This window comes from Saccopteryx leptura, chromosome X, assembly GCF_036850995.1.
Source record: "Saccopteryx leptura isolate mSacLep1 chromosome X, mSacLep1_pri_phased_curated, whole genome shotgun sequence".
In the NCBI taxonomy this organism is placed as follows: Eukaryota; Metazoa; Chordata; class Mammalia; order Chiroptera; family Emballonuridae; genus Saccopteryx; species Saccopteryx leptura.
The window spans coordinates 132,547,257-132,563,559 of NC_089516.1; the positions used below are offsets into that span (position 1 = coordinate 132,547,257).

Here is a 16,303-nt window from a genome sequence, read left to right on the forward strand (position 1 = left end):
AATATGCTAAGTCCCTCTTGTTAGGTATATCCCTGAATATGGAGGCTCTGTCAATCAGAAGTTACCCCTGCCCCTTTAGCGAATGGCACTGAAAAATATTATGCCTCTTGTCTTGGGTCGCTGAACTGGAAGAGATCTTATCAATTAGAACCCCGTGGGTGCGCAGATTTCGTGGGTTAAGCTAATTGGATCCGCAGCTGTGCTCCAGAGAGTATTTCAGGCTGCCTGCGCGCCCCTCCCCCAATGCTTGATTGTTAGCTTGAATGGCTGGGTGAGGTGCCCCACCCACGGAGAGAATCTCCTGACTAGGAAAGACAGGTTTGGCGCCCCTCCCGGACTGCGGCACGGGGTGCGCATGCAGCTTCTCAGTGCACACCGGTGGCTGGGACTCCCCGGACCGTGGCACGGGGCGCGCGCGGCTTCTCAGTGCATGCCGGTGGCCGGGACTCCCCGGACCACGGCACGGGGCGAGCGCACGGCTTCTTAGTGCACTCCGGTGGCCAGGACTCTCCGGACCGCGGCGTGGGCAGCTGCACGTGTGGGTTGACTCACCACAGGCGTATTCCCTCCTCGGCAACAGTCCTTTCGCTTTCAGTGTGTGTGTGGAACTCCGGGATGCTCTGAGGATATATTTTTCTGTTTCTAGTTGATAAATTTGTTGAGATTTTGGGGAGATCTGTCGGACGCGCTGCTCACGGCGCCATTTCCATGACGTCACTCCCACTTTTTAATTTTAAAGTATTTTAGAACTTTAAAAAAGTTGCAAGAACAGTATAATGGAAACACATATACCTTTCACTTAGATTCACCAATTGTTAATATTTACCCACATTTGCTTTATCTGTGTGTAGCTGTGCTTATCTATCTATCATCTCTAATCTATCTACCTAGCTACTATCTATCTATCTATCTATCTAATCTTATTTGTTGTAGTTATAAATGACAAGATACTTCATCCCTAAATACTTCAAAATGAATTTCCTAAAAGCTGGGGTATATGCCTGTGCAACCACTGTACAATTATCACACCTGGGAAATTTAGCATTGATATAATAATATCATTGAATTTGCATCTACATTCAAATTTCCCCGGTTGTCCAATAATATTAATTTAGCTGTTTTTAATCCAGAATGTAATCATGAATTGAGCATTAGATGTCATTCTCCTTAGTCTCTTTTCTTTCTTTTTTTAATGAGAGAAACAGAGAGAGAAAGAGAGAGACAGAGAGTGGGACAGATAGAGACAGACTGACAGAAAGAAGAGAGATGAGAAAAATCAATACTTCATTGAGGCACCTTACTTGTTCATTAATTGCTCTCTCATATGTTCCTTGATCTGGGGGCTACAGCAGAGTGAGTGACCCCTTGCTTAAACCAGTGAACTTGGGTTCAAGCCAGAAACCTTAGAGCTCAAGCCAGCAACCACGGGGTCATGTCTATGATCCCACGCTCAAACAGCCAACCCCACACTCACGCTGCTGAGCCCACGCTCAAGCCGACAACCTCGGGGTATGGAACCTGAGTCCTCTGTGTACCAGTCTGATGCTCTATCCACTGCGTCACCACCTGGTCAGGCTCTTAGTCTACTTTGATCTAGCATAATTTCTCAGTCATTTTTGCTTCCATGATATTGAAATTTTGCAGAGTTTAGGTCAGTTTTTCTCTAGAGTTTAATGTTTATATTTTGGAAGGAATAAATAATAACTGATATCTTCTTAGTGCATCACATGAGAAGGCACATGATGTCAGCTTGTTCTATTATTATAATGTTAGGTTTTATCACTTGGTTCAGGTGGTTTCTGCCAAACTTCTCCATTTTAAGAGTTTCTTTTACTCTTGCAGTTAATGAGGAATCTGTGAAGTGATATTTTGAGACTGTGTGAATGTTTTATTCTTCAATGTGCTAGTTTTAGCAACCATTGATAATTTTTGCCTGAATCAGTTATTAATATTTTGGTTCAAATTGATTTTCTATTTCTGTCATTTCTTCTACATTTATTAGTTGAAATTTTCCTATAAATAAGACTTTTCCCTTTCCTCCCATCTTTTCTGAACTTTTTTTTAGCATCAGAATGGACCTATGGTTTATTTCTTAATTATTATTCAGTGGATTATAATTCATTTCTGTACTAATTCATTTTGATGCTGAAATTATGCCAAATTTGGCTAGTGGAGCCTCTCTCTAGCTGGGTCCTGTGTTTTTTTTTTATAACATGAATATATCAATTTTGGAGCATTTCCCTACTTTCTCATATAGCTAGATATTGCAGGCTCACTTTAGGGTTCTTTCTGTGCTCTGCACATAGAATGAGCCACTTCTCCAAGGAGATCTAGCTACTTTTAGTGGAGATGTGCTGTCCAGATCACCCTTCAGAAAAAACTTGCTTCCCAGATGTGAGGAGTGTGGTCAGCCTGCAGCCTCCAGCTGTCAGCTCCTTCAGGGTCTGTATCAACTAGAGAACCACAGCACCTATGTGCATGCCCTTTCCGGGTAGCCCACATCCCATGAGTGAGGGAGACAGGACTATAAAGGCCTAGCTTTTCACTTGATGTGGGACACTCTTTTGGGGCAAAGTACCAACTTCAGAGCTCTCTGCTAGGTTGACTGCAAATTGTCAGGCCTGAAATATTTTTTTCCTCAATCCTGCCTTCCTCCATCATCTTATACTTTTCTTGATACCTAGTAAATATCTTATACTTCAGACTACATCCCAGTGTCTGTTTCCAGAATTAGGTGATTACAATACAAGATCTATACAATACAATTTGCAATGTGTGCTCATTGCAAATGGGGTGTCATTGTTTTTAGGCCCTTTTAGTATACACACACACATACATATATATATATATATATATATATATATATATATATATATATATATATATATATATATATATTAATTATGAGTTCATACTAATACCAATTTTCCAATCCAACATCACATGGTTCTTTCTTTCCTTCCCCTATAACATAGTTTGCATTTCCTTTTACAATGTATGCACTTATTTGTTCAATCCAGTGATATACACAAAATGTCTCCAGAATTACTACAGCAATATATTATCAATAATAAGCTTACTAAAAATGTTTCAAATTGGTTTTCAGCTATTATTATTTGTGTAATATATCCCACTGAGGGTGTATGGTGGAAGTACTCTGTCAAAAGTTATTGGACTAATTATTCTGCTGCATAGTTACGTTTTCAATGTGGTGTGCAGTTAGGTTAATTTATTTGTTTATGTTGAATTTTAGGGGTTTTTTTTGTTTCATTTTTGTTTTTGTCTTTTTAGTGAGAGGAGAAGAGGCAGAGACAGAGTCCTGCATGCACCTCGACCAAGATCCACCTGGCAAGTTCATTAGGGAGTGATTATTTTTCCATCTGAGGGTCTTGCTTTGTTCCAACCAGAGCCATTTTTTAGTACCTAAAGTGGAGGCCATGAAGCCATCCTCAGCACCCAGGGCCAACTCGCTCTAATCGAGCAATGGCTGCAGAAGGGGAGCAGAAAAGAGAAAGAAGTGAGAGGGTGACTGGTAGAGATGCAGATGAGCACTTCTCCTGTGTCCCCAGACTGGGAATTGAACACAGGACACCCACATGCCGGATGAATGCTCTACCACTGAGCCAACTGGCCAGGGCCTTATATTTTTGATGGAGATAGAGTCAGAGAGAGGGATAGATAAGGACAGACAGACAAGAAGGGAGAGAGATGAGAAGAATCAATTTTTCATTGTGGCACCTTAGTTGTACAGTCATTGCTTTCTCATATGTGCCTTGACCCTGGGGCTATAGCAGAGCAAGTGATCCTGTGCTCAAACCAGTGACCTTGGGCTCAAGCCAGCGATCTTGGTCTTCAATCATTGTGCTCAAGCTAGCGACCATGAGTTCATTTCTATGATCCCACACTCAAGCCAGCAACCCCATGCTTAAGTTGATGAGCCTTCACTGAGGCCAGTGACCTTGGGGTTTCAAACCTGGGTCCTTTGGTCCCAGTCTGATGCTCTATCCACTGTGCCACTGCCTGGTCAGGTGAATTTTAGTTTTTTCTCAAATTAATCTAATTTTATTTTTGAATATGTGAAATATTAATGAACTTAACCAACAAAAATATACAAAAATGTACTCAAAGAAATCCTATTGCCCTCCTTTGCATCTGATTCACACCTCTAGTACTCCAGCCCACCGGGAGCTACCAGTGCTGCATGGAAGAAACCTACTCAAGACACAAACTTATGTCAAGAGAAAGAGGGGGAGGCCTACCAAGGGAGGCAAAGAAGACCTGAATTTCCTTCTCCCTTAGCTTTTATTGATCAGAAGCAGAACAAAGGTAATAGGATTACAAGGGAGGGAGATCAGGTGATAAGGGGAAAGAATGACTAATGGCCATTTTGCTGACATGGAGAAAGGGCTAATTTGGGTCAGTACATTCTTATTCTTTTGCAAATTAATAAGTATAAAGGAAGGGGCAATCTAGAACCTCTAGGCCAGAGGTCAGGAACCTTTTTGGCTGAGAGAGCCATGAATGCCACATATTTTAAAATGTAATTTCGTGAGAGCCATACAATATGTTTAACACTAAATACAAGTAAATGTGTTCATTCTATGTAAGACCAACACTTTTAAAGTATAATAAGTCTCTGAATTCTTTTTAATAATGTTGTTATGCTATTGCTAACCAATGATGAATAAAGTACTTCTTACCATTAATGCAACTTCTGGTGCTGCATGGTTTTGCTGATGGCTTTGTATCCGGTTGATACGTGGTGAGGTTAAGCTTCATGCAAGTGTTGAGACTTTCATCCATTAAACATGATCGTAGGTTGGTCTTAACATTCTTTAGATGTGAGAAAGACTGCTCACATGCATACGTAGAGCCAAACATTGTCAGTACAGCAATACTCATATGCTGCAGTGTGTAGCATGTGACGGGAAGCGCGTTCCAAGTTTTGACAATCAACTGGTCCGCGGGTTGAAGTTTTTTCATTTCTCCCCACTTGTGTTTGCTCACCAATTCTGCTTGCTGTCATGCAAGGCTTTCCAAATCTTTATTCAGTGACTTAAACTTATTCACCCACATGTCTGAGACCTTCAGGTCAGCAGCTTGTAGCTCAAAATCTCTGACGGAGACACTGGGGATGTAACTCAGGTTGGGACTGTCCACTGCACACTTGTGTGGATGGGTGATGAACTTAAAAAGATGAGTGCACTCACGAAATTCTCCAAAGAGTGCTTTGAATGACTGCAGGAGATTAGATGTGTAGCATGCTAGCTGCTGGAGATCAGGATGTTGAGCAGGGTCACTTGCTGTGCATGCATCTTTAAACTCTCCCAGTTTTTCAAAGTGTAGTAAACGACCTGTTTCAATGTCGGCGATGAAGAGTTCCAGCTTGTTTTCAAATGCAAACACTGCTTGTTGAAGGGATAAGACTGTATTTCCAATGCCTTGCATTTTCACATTGAGCTGGTTCAGTTGTTCAGTTATGTCCACGAGAAAGTAGAACTTCAGGAGCCACTCATTGTTAGCTAACTCAGGATGCTCGACGTTTTTCATTTCAAGAAAAGTCCGGATTTTGCTCAGACAAGCCACGAAATGGCTGAGCACCTTCCCTCTTGACAACCAATGCACATTGCTCTGCAGAAGCAGACCAGGATAATTATTTCCAACTTCATCCAGCAGTGTTTTAAACTGGCAATCATTTAAAGCTCGGGCAACAATAAAGTTGACCACCTGAATGACCAGTGACATCACCTCACCAAGCTGCTCGCCACATATCTGAGCACAAAGCGCCTCCTGATGTAGGATGCAGTGAAAACTTAGGATGGGTCTCTTTTCATGTTCATGAAGAAGCGCTACAAATCCTCTGTTTTTCCCCACCATGCACGGGGCACCATCAGTACCCACCGAAATAAGTTTATCTATCTGTAGATTTTTTTTCTTTAGCGAACGCAGTGAAAGACTTGAATAAATCTTCCCCTCTTGTTGTCTCTCTCATAGGCAAAACAGCAAGACTTTCCTCACATAGTGTGTCACCAACATCATACCTTGCAACCACACTAAACTGGGATAAATGGCTTACGTCTGGTGACTCATCTAAAGCGAGAAAAAAGAATGGTGCTGCATTTATGTCCTTCACTTGTGTTGCCTCAATTTAATTTGCCATCATGATGGTAGGATTGTGAACAGTTCTTGCTGACAGAGGTATGTCTTTTATTTATTTGATTATCTTGTCTTTATTCAAAAAGTCATCAAAAAGTTCATTGGCAACATCAAGCATGAATGTTTTGGCATACTCCCATCTGTGAATGGCTTTTCATTTCTTACAATTGCTAAAGCACCAGCAAAGCTAGCCGAATTCCAGTCACCTTGTTGGGTCCAAACATGGAGTTGCTGCTGACTAGCTTGCACTCTGCACAGTAGCTCTTGACATGCTTTCTTCCTGCTGTCCCTCCCTGGATATTTCGATGGAAATGTAGTATGGCGTGTGTTGAAGTGCTGCTTTATATTTGACCGTTTCATTGATGCAATTTTATCATTGCATATTAGACACACTGCAGAACCTGCTCTCTCCACAAAGGCGAATTCCTCTGTGCATTCCTGCTGAAAAGTACGATACTCCTCATCTTTTTTTCTTTTAGCCATCTTCTTCGTCAAAAGGGTTTCTGCAATTAGCTAGCTGACTACTTGATTAAAAGGAGGGAAGTTTACTTCCTGACCTCACAATGACCTGTGTATGTTATGTATTATCCAATAAAAATTTGGTGTTGTCCCGGAGGACAGCTGTGTTTGGCTCCAGCCACCCGCAACCATGAACATGAGCGGTAGTAAATGAATGGATTGTAATACATGAGAATGTTTTATATTTTAATGTTATTATTTTTTTTTAATTAAACATTATCTGTGAGCCAGATGCTGCCATCAAAAGAGCCACATCTGGCTTGCGAGCCATAGGTTCCTGACCCCTGCTCTAGACTAATTTTCTAAAGCCCATTCACATGCATTCCTCTGTGTCTGCACAAAGGTCACTCTCTCACACAGTTTCTTGGTGTTTGCACTCAAGACATTCACTCAGGGCTTTTAACTAAAGTTCCCCAATCCAAGTCATAGAGAGTTCAAGGTTAGATAATTGATTCCCTATACACACCTAGTCATTTAAGGCAATCTATTTCCTTCATTTTTGGTTTATCATTTCCGTAACATATATTCTGAAGATATTAGCAGATACATATATAAGTGTTTTACTTTCTTTCTGACACAAAAGGTAACATACTATACATAGTATTTTGTGTCTGGCAAACACAATATAATCTTAGACGATTTTATATAAACTAGCTTAAAAGCCCTTTTTAGATTATTCTGTTATCTTCATTTCTTCAGATACTGGGTCAGTTGACCAATTTTCATGGTGCTTAAGTTCCCATATTTTTTAGTTCTATTTGGGAGCTAATGTTTTATGTGGATTTTCTTCTTTTTTTTTTAAAATATGGAACGCTTCACGAATTTGCGTGTCATCCTTGTGCAGGGGCCATGCTAATCTTCTCTGTATAGTTCCAATTTTAGTATATGTGCTGCCAAAGAGAGCACTTATGTGGATTTTCTTAGGTTTGCCCAACCCTGTGGGTGCGTTTTCTCTGTTGCCTCGGGTCTGGCTCCTCAAGGGACTAGCAGCTCATTTCAGGACTTCTTCTTGCAATAGTTAGCAGCATGGCACAAATCTAGGTATAGGTCTCATGTTAGAGCTCTCTCTTTCAGCTGTCACCTAGAGCAAGCAGGATATCCTGATCTAATCCTGGTGGGTAAGCAGTGTTCTTTCAGCCACTGCTTCTAGAGAGAAACCATGGTCCTAACTCCTGCTTCACACTGGAATCCTGGATCCAGTTGTGTACTGCATACTGGGCAAATTTGGCCCCATTGACCTATGGACTTGAACACTTGGCCCCAATTGCTTGTGGATTACCAGTTACATTTCTCTCTCTGTTTAGGTCTGTAAAGTCAGTATCCACGGCCAGCATCACAGCCACCTGGCCCATGCAGGTTTGTATTTGATTCGGACAGACAGTAATGAAACAATGGAGCCAAGAACTGGTGGGCCATTAGCTTTAATCCTAGCTTGCACCCGGTGGGCAAGTAAAAACACACACTGGGCTCCAAAACCCACTCATTCGGTGCTCACAAAGCTACTGATTTATCCGAATTTCCTAGAATCAAAGGTTTCTAGCTCACCAGACTTATTCACCTCTGTTACCCATCTCCTTCTCTCTGCACAAACTCTGCATAAACTGGCTTCTCCTTCAGCACTTTGCCATCCTGGCTGCCTCTCCTCTGCAATGCTGATAGCAGGAACCAAGCGAGAGTGCCCCTGATCAGCCTCATTTTATAGTGTAGAAATTAATTAAAGCCTTTAAGCCAATTTACAAATAAGGAAGTCTCTTATAAAAAGCCACTCATCTGAGGCATAAATGGGATTCTTCCTAAAAGCGCACCACCCCACATCATGCAACAACACTCAAGGGCAGGGTCCCCAAACTTTTTACACAGGGGGCCAGTTCACTGTCCCTCAGACCACTGGAGGGCCGGACTATAAAAATAACTATGAACAAATCCCTATGCACACTGTGCATATCTTATTTTAAAGTAAAAATACAAAACGGGAACAAATATAATATTTAAAATAAAGAACAAGTAAATTTAAATCAACAAACTGACCAGTATTTCAATGGGAACTATGCTCCTCTCACTGACCACCAATGAAAGAGGTGCCCTTTCCAGAAGTGCGGCGGGGGATGGATAAATGGCCTCAGGGGGCCACATGTGGCCCGTGGGCCATAGTTTGGGGACCCCGGTCAAGGGTATGAGGAAAAGCTCAGTTTTGAGAAGATCTTAGTATTAAAAGGGTGGGAAAGGCTTAGTCTTAAAACCAAGCCTTACGCTATAAGGACCTTGCCAGCCTACAGCCTATCTTCCACACCCAATGCAAACTATAAGTGAGCAAACTTATATATCATATTTATAAACTTATTTGACTAACAACATCCTTGCCAATTTTTCTCTCACACTTGATTGTTATGTATTTTCAAATTTATCTTTAAATAGTATGAGGAGAGTTATGCATATAACTCACTTCTCCATCTTTACATGAAACCATTCATTTATTTACCAAATATTTTTTGAGACCTACTATGTGCCAATCTTTGGTCCAGGGTCTTAGAACATCAAAATATATTAAAGAAGTTATCGGTTCTGGCCAGTTGGCTCAGTGGTAGAGCATTGGCCTGACTTGTGGATGTCTGGGTTTGATTCTGGGTCAGGGCACATAGGAAAAGCAACCATCTGCTTCTCCACCCTTCCTTTTTTATCTATATCCATCTTTCTCTTCCTCCCACTGCCATGGCTTGATTGGTTCCAGCGAGTTGGCCCTGGGCACCGAGGATGGCTCTGGTGGAACCTCTACCTCAGGCACTAAAAATAGCTAGGTTGCCAAACAACCAGCAAGGGGTAGGGGCCCAGATGGGCACAGCACCCCCAGGAGGGGCTTCCAGGGTGGATCCCAGTCCTGGAGCATGCAAGAGTCAGGCTGTCTTCCCTCCTCTCACTTAAAAAAAAAGAAAATAAATTATCATAGGTAATCAAAGCTCACATTTCTTTCTCTTTACACTTTCTTTATTAATAATGTGTATTCTGCCTTAATAATACAATAAAACTTTTAAAAAATACATTAGGTTTTCTAGTCTCTCTTGAAGGAGTACCCATTCATTTACTTCCTATTCTCCCCCTACACCTGTATATCCCTCAAAATAAAAGAAGAATTTATATATAAAATAAAAATTTACCATCTGGCCTATGGTGGCAAATAAAGCTTCGACCTAGAATGCTGAGGTTTCTGATCTGAAACCCGGGGCTTGCTGACTCAAGGCACAAAGGAGAAGCAACTACTACAAGTTGATGCTTCCTGATCCTCCCCCACTTCTCTCTCTCTCCTCTCTCTAAAATCAATAATTAAAATCTAAAAAAAAATGACCCTGAAAAAAAAAGATTTTCTTTTATGCCTTTAATCCTTCCCTTCAATTGCACTGATGATACTCCAGAGCTCTTAAATGCTAAAACAGACCACATGAAACTGTGTGTAGAAAAAAACAAACACCCTGCCACCTATTCAATGCTCTGTATTACTCCTTTGGATATCCTGTGTAGATGGGAGTATCGACTTCTTTTTAATGGTAAGTTATTTTAAAGAATCCACTTGTGATGAATTTTGGTTTCTAGGCAGAACTCTTACTTATGCTGCCACCCTCCCAGCATTTGCCCTCTGACAAATGTGTGCTTAGACTGTGTGTGACATTTTTCGTGATTATTGTTTCACATCTTTTAATTCTCCCTGGAAATGTTATGATTAGATGCCTTTTCAGTCTCTGGCTCAATGCTGAGACAAAAGGCCTCCTCTGCTCTTTGATATTTAACAGGCTGATGTGCTGACTAATATTGCAGCAGCTCTCTCTATTAGTTCATTTGCTAAATATAGCAGCGACATGGTGTTTGATAAAAGCAAATTAATTAAACATTACTTTTCATCCATTAATTTTTTTTAGTTGTTCACCGTTTAAACACTAACAACATCATTGAAGAAAAAACAATTCAAAACAAAAGCACATACATTTTCAGAATGTTTAAATGTAATATTGAATCACTTTTTTGTTACTTCAGAATTGAAAGCCACTGAATAACTGTAAAAGTTGTTTTTTTTTTTTTTAATGCAGTCACACACATCATAGGCTAATGTTCCCCTTATAGATTTATAAGAGCTGAGGGAAGCAAGAGAAACCCATTGAAGTGAGCTCACTTAGGTTTGGGAAGTTTCTTCTGTTTAGTATTAAATCACAACAATGTAATTATTTTCTTAGTCCAGATTGCCACATGCAGACTTCTCCCATATATGCCTATAGCATGAATAAGCATGGCTCCACTCAACCTGGGTTTAAATCAAATTTAGAGTCGTCTGAATATTAACAGCAGTTGAATGCTGAAAAGCTGGATATTTTATGTTTTATACATTAATGGTTTTGGCAAAATTGAATACAAATGGAGGCAAATGAATTCTTGACTTGTTTTCTAGACTGGAATTTTTTAGGAGCGAGAGTCATTCTTAGCTAAGATTAGGCCTATATTTGGTAATTGGGTACAGGTGCTTCTCTATAAAGTACAGCATGGGAATATAGTCAATAATATTGTAAAAACTATGTATGCTGTCAGGTGGGTACTGGACTTATTGGGGGGATCACTTCATAAGTTATATAAATGTCTAATCACTATGCTGGACATCTAAAACTAATATAATGTTGTATATTAACTGTAATTGAAGAAAAGATTTAAAAACTTAAAAGCCCATTATGAAGTCAGACACAAAGTAGAAGAATAAGGTTGAAATTACCATCAGTTTAATGCTCACTTTTTCTTTTCTGCTCATCCCTTCAAATTTCTTAGCTCAGACAGCACATTGTTAATTGCTACCAATTCAGTGCAAACACAAACTGCTTTAATGCTTTGTGCTTTTTAAAACAATGCAGGAATTGCCTGACCAGGCACTGGCGTGGCGGATAGAGCATTGGACTGGAATGCAGAAGATCCAGGTTCAAAACCCTGAGGTTACTGGCTTGAGCGCAGGCTCACCAGCTTGAGCGAGGGGTTGATGGCTTCAGTGTGGGATCACAGACATGACCCCATGGTCGCTGGCTTGAGCCCAAGGTCGCTGGCTTGAGCAAGAAGTCACTGACTATGCTGTAGCCCCCAGTCAAGACACATACAAGAAAGCAATCAATGAACAACTAAGGAGCCACAACGAAGAATTGATGCTTCTCCTCTCTCTCCCTTCCTGTCTGTCTGTTCCTATCTGTCCCTCTCTCTCTGTCATTTTCACAAAAAAATGCAGGAATTTAGAAAGAAAGTAAAAATAGTTCATACTGTTGATCACTCTGTGCCTGGCATTGTTTTCAGAATTTTACATGTGTAGTCTCATTGAATCCTTACAATAACCTTGGTTTAAAATAGGATAATATAGAACTTTTTATAGATGAGGAAACTGAAAGTTCAAAGAGATTAAGCAACTTGTGAAGAGTCACAAAGTTATTAAGAGGGGTTACTAATATTCAAGCCCAGGTACTCTGACTCTGCTGTGCTTGCAGAGCTATAGATTTCTTTTCATATATGTGTTCCTCACCATTGCATAAATACTTTTTTAGAGGTGTTGGATCATGATTTGGCATTGACTTACATAATCGTTTGAGGGGAACTTTTTTTTAGTTTACTCATTTTAGAGAGAGGAGAGAGAGAGACAGAAGGGGAGAGGAGCAGGAAGCATCAACTCCCACATGTGCTTTGACCAGGCAAGCCCAGGGTTTCAAAAGAGCGACCTTAACATCCTAGATCACGCTCCATCCACTGTGCCACCACAAGTCAGGCAGGAACTTTTGATCATAGATTGGTTAGATTCCCTTCTCTTTGTCACTTTTAATAAATCAGTGAATGGAAGGTTTAGAACTCATAGAATGCAACCAGAAGGAATTGTCAGGGAAATCCCTTTAGTTTTTCTCAAGATACTATTTAATAATCATCATATATGACCAGTACTGTTTTCTCTGACCTTCGTTGGAAGGTTTGTCTAAACTTTTGAACTATTTCAAAGGTCTGAGCAGATTCCAGAGACCAATCTCCTTCACACACACACACACACACACACACACACACACACACACACACACACTCACATACACACACCAACTGTCAATAGCAGTCCTCCAAGGGCCAGGTGACAACAAATTTCTCCATAGTCAAGCACTTGAGCTCCAACTGATCACTGGTCTTCCTCTTTGATGAGACCTGTTTTCATTGTTCATACGCAAGAAGACGGACACTGATGACATACAATTACAGCTTCTCCTTTCTCACTTGAGGCTTTGAGTTGCACATTTGCTCTCTTCTCCGCAGAGGCGTTACTGAGTTATGACATCATATAAGATGGAGACTAAGAAACTCCTCATGCTTACTTCTATTCCCTTTGTGTTATCCTCCCTTTGTGTAATCTTTTTAAATGGAGCATTCTTAACCCTACCATATCAGATTATGCTAGTGGCTTTTAAGAGATTTCATGGGTCCCTGACCCAATAATCAATTGGTTAATGATTAATAAGTATTTATTCACTTCCTACTATATCCCTTCTGTGGAAGACTCAGAAGAAAGATAAGGCATGCTTAATATAATGGAAACTCCACCAATGGCTTCTAAATCAGAAGAAAATTAAACTTCTTGCCATGACTTACAAGCCAGAAGGCCCTACATGCCTGGCCCTTGCCTTCCTACCCCATCTCAGCTCCTATCAGCCTCCTCCTCTTTTCCTGTGCTCCAGCTATACTGGCTGACCACACTAAGCTTATTTCCACTTTGGGGCTATTGTTCTTGCTCTTCTTTTTGTCTAGAACAATCTTTCCCCATATCCTCATATGTCTGGTTCCTTGTCATCAAACATTCTTCTCTAGTTACCGTATCTAAATAGCACCCAATTCCAGGTCACAGTAACACTGCTGTTTTTATGTCTTTATGGTTTCTATAAGTGACAAAACTGGTCTTGTTTATCTACTTATTGTCTCTTTCTCCCACTAGATGGAAGGTGTACAGGGTTTTTTTTTCTTTATTTTTCTTTTTATTAATGTTAATGGGGTGACATCAATAAATCAGGGTACATATATTCAAAGATAACATGTCCAGGTTATCTTGTCAATCAATCATGTTGCTTACCCAACACCCAAAGTCAGATTATCCTCTGCATCTTCTATCTAGTTTTCTTTGTGTCCCTCTCCCTCTCCCTCCCCCCAACCACCACACTCTTATCAATGTCTCTTAGTCTCTCTTTTATATCCCACCTATGCATGGAATAATGCAGTTCCTGGTTTTTTCTGATTTACTTATTTTACTTCATATAATGTTATCAAGATCCCACCATTTTGCTGTAAATGATCCGATGTCATCATTTCTTGTGGCTGAGTAGTATTCCATAGTGTATATGTGCCACATCTTCTTTATCCGGTCATCTATTGACGGGCTTTTTGGTTGTTTCCATGTCCTGGCTACTGTGAACAATGCTGCAATGAACATGGGGCTGCATGTGTCTTTACGTATCAATGTTTCTGAGTTTTTGGGGTATATACCCAGTAGTGGGATTGCTGGGTCATAAGGTAGTTCTATTTTCAGTTTTTTAAGGAACCACCATACTTTCTTCCATAATGGTTGTACTACTTTACATTCCTACCAACAGTCAATGAGGGTTTCTTTTTCTCCACAGCCTCTCCAACATTTGCTATTACCTGTCTTGTTAATAATAGCTAATCTAACAGGTGTGAGGTGCTATCTCATTGCCATTTTGATTTGCATTTCTCTAATAACTAATGAAGATGAGCATCTTTTCATATACCTGTTGACTATTTGTATTTCTTCCTGGGAGAAGTGTCTGTTCATGTCTTCTTCCCATTTTTTTATTGGGTTGTTTGTTTGTTTGTTGTTGAGTTTTATGAGTTCTTTGTATATTTTGGATATTAGGCCCTTATCTGAGAAGTTGTTTGAAAATATTATCTCCCATTTAGTTGGCTTTCTGTTTATTTTGTTATCATTTTCTCTTGCTGAGCAAAAACTTCTTAGCTGGTGTAGTCCCATTCATTAATTTTTGCCTTCACTTCTCTTGTCTTTGGAGTCAAATTCATAAAATGCTCTTTAACACCAAGGTTCATGAGTTTAGAACCTATGGCTTCTTCTATGTACTTTATTGTTTCAGGTCTTATATTTAGATCTTTGATCCATTTTGAGTTAATTTTAGTACAAGGGGACAAGCTGTAGTCCAGTTTCATTCTTTTGCATGTGGCTTTCCAGTTTTCCCAGCACCATTTGTTGAAGAGGCTTTCTTTTCTCCATTGTGTGTTGTAGGCCCCTTTATCAAAAATTATTTGACCATATATATGTGGTTTTATTTCTGGGCTTTTTATTCTGTTCCATTGGTCTGAGTGTCTATTTTTCTGCCAATACCATGATGTTTTGATTGTTGTGGCCCTATAATATAGTTTGAAGTCAGGTATTGTAATGCCCCCAGCTTCATTCTTTTTCTTTAGGATTGCTTTGGCTATTCGGGTTTTTTTTATAGTTCCATATAAATCTGATGATTTTTTGCTCCATTTCTTTAAAAAATGTCATTGGAATTTTGATGGGAATTGCATTAAATTTGCATATTGCTTTGGGTAATATGGCCATCTTGATTATATTTATTCTTCCTAACCAAGAACAAGGAATATTCTTCCATCTCATTATATCTTTTTCAATTTCCCTTAACAATGGTTTGTAGTTTTCATTACATAAGTCCTTTACATTCTTTGTTATGTTTATTCCTAGGTATTTTATTTTTTTTTGTTGCAATCATGAAGGGGATTATTTTTTTGAGTTTGTTTTCAAATGAACGTTGTTGGCATATAGAAAGGCTATGGACTTTTGTATGTTAATTTTGTATCCTGCAACCTTACTGTATTGGCTTATTGTTTCTAGTAGTCTTTTTGTGGATTCTTTGGGGTTTTCGATGTATAGGATCATATCATCTGCAAAAAGTGATACCTTTACTTCTTCTTTTCCGATATGGATGCCTTTTATTTCTTTGTCTTGTCTGATTGCTCTGGCTAGAACCTCTAGTACCACATTAAATAAGAGTGGAGAGAGTGGAAACCCTGTCTTGTTCCTGATTTATGGGGGAAAGCCTTCAGTTTTGTGCCATTTAGTATGATGTTAGCTGATGGTTTATCATATATGGCCTTTATCATGTTGAGATATTTTCCTTCTATACCCATTTTGTTGAGAGTCTTAAACATAAAATTGTGTTGTATTTTATCGAAATCCTTTTCTGCGTCTACTGATAAGATCATGTGGTTTTTGTTCTTTGTTTTGTTGATATGGTGTATTACGTTAACCGTTTTACGTATGTTGAACCATACTTGAGATTCTGGGATGAATACCACTTAATCATGATGTATTATTTTTTTAATAAGCTGTTGTATTCGATTTGTTAGTATTTTAGCATCTGTATTCATTAGAGATATTGGTCTGTAGTTTTCTTTTTTTTGCACAAGGGATTTTGACTCTTATTCTCTGTTACCCAAGTGCTTAGAACAGCACTTGGCGTCAAGCAAGTGGTCAAATAAATATTTATTGAGGAAATGAATGATTAGGTACTGTCTAAGGTCATACGACCCTGAAAGTGCCTAACCTCATCTGATCTTGGAAGCT

The 16,303-nt window shown here is 39.7% G+C and overlaps 1 protein-coding gene and 1 non-coding gene across 2 annotated transcripts in view; one reads left to right on the top strand and one right to left on the bottom strand.

The window, feature by feature from the left end:
* Positions 1-16,303, top strand: part of VGLL1 (vestigial like family member 1) — a 98,889-nt gene that overhangs the window by 54,209 nt on the left and 28,377 nt on the right. The gene's annotated exons all lie outside the window — the stretch shown is intronic.
* On the bottom strand, positions 7,475-7,581 carry LOC136386573 (U6 spliceosomal RNA). Its single transcript, XR_010747943.1, has one exon. It is a non-coding gene; the product is annotated as a U6 spliceosomal RNA (small nuclear RNA).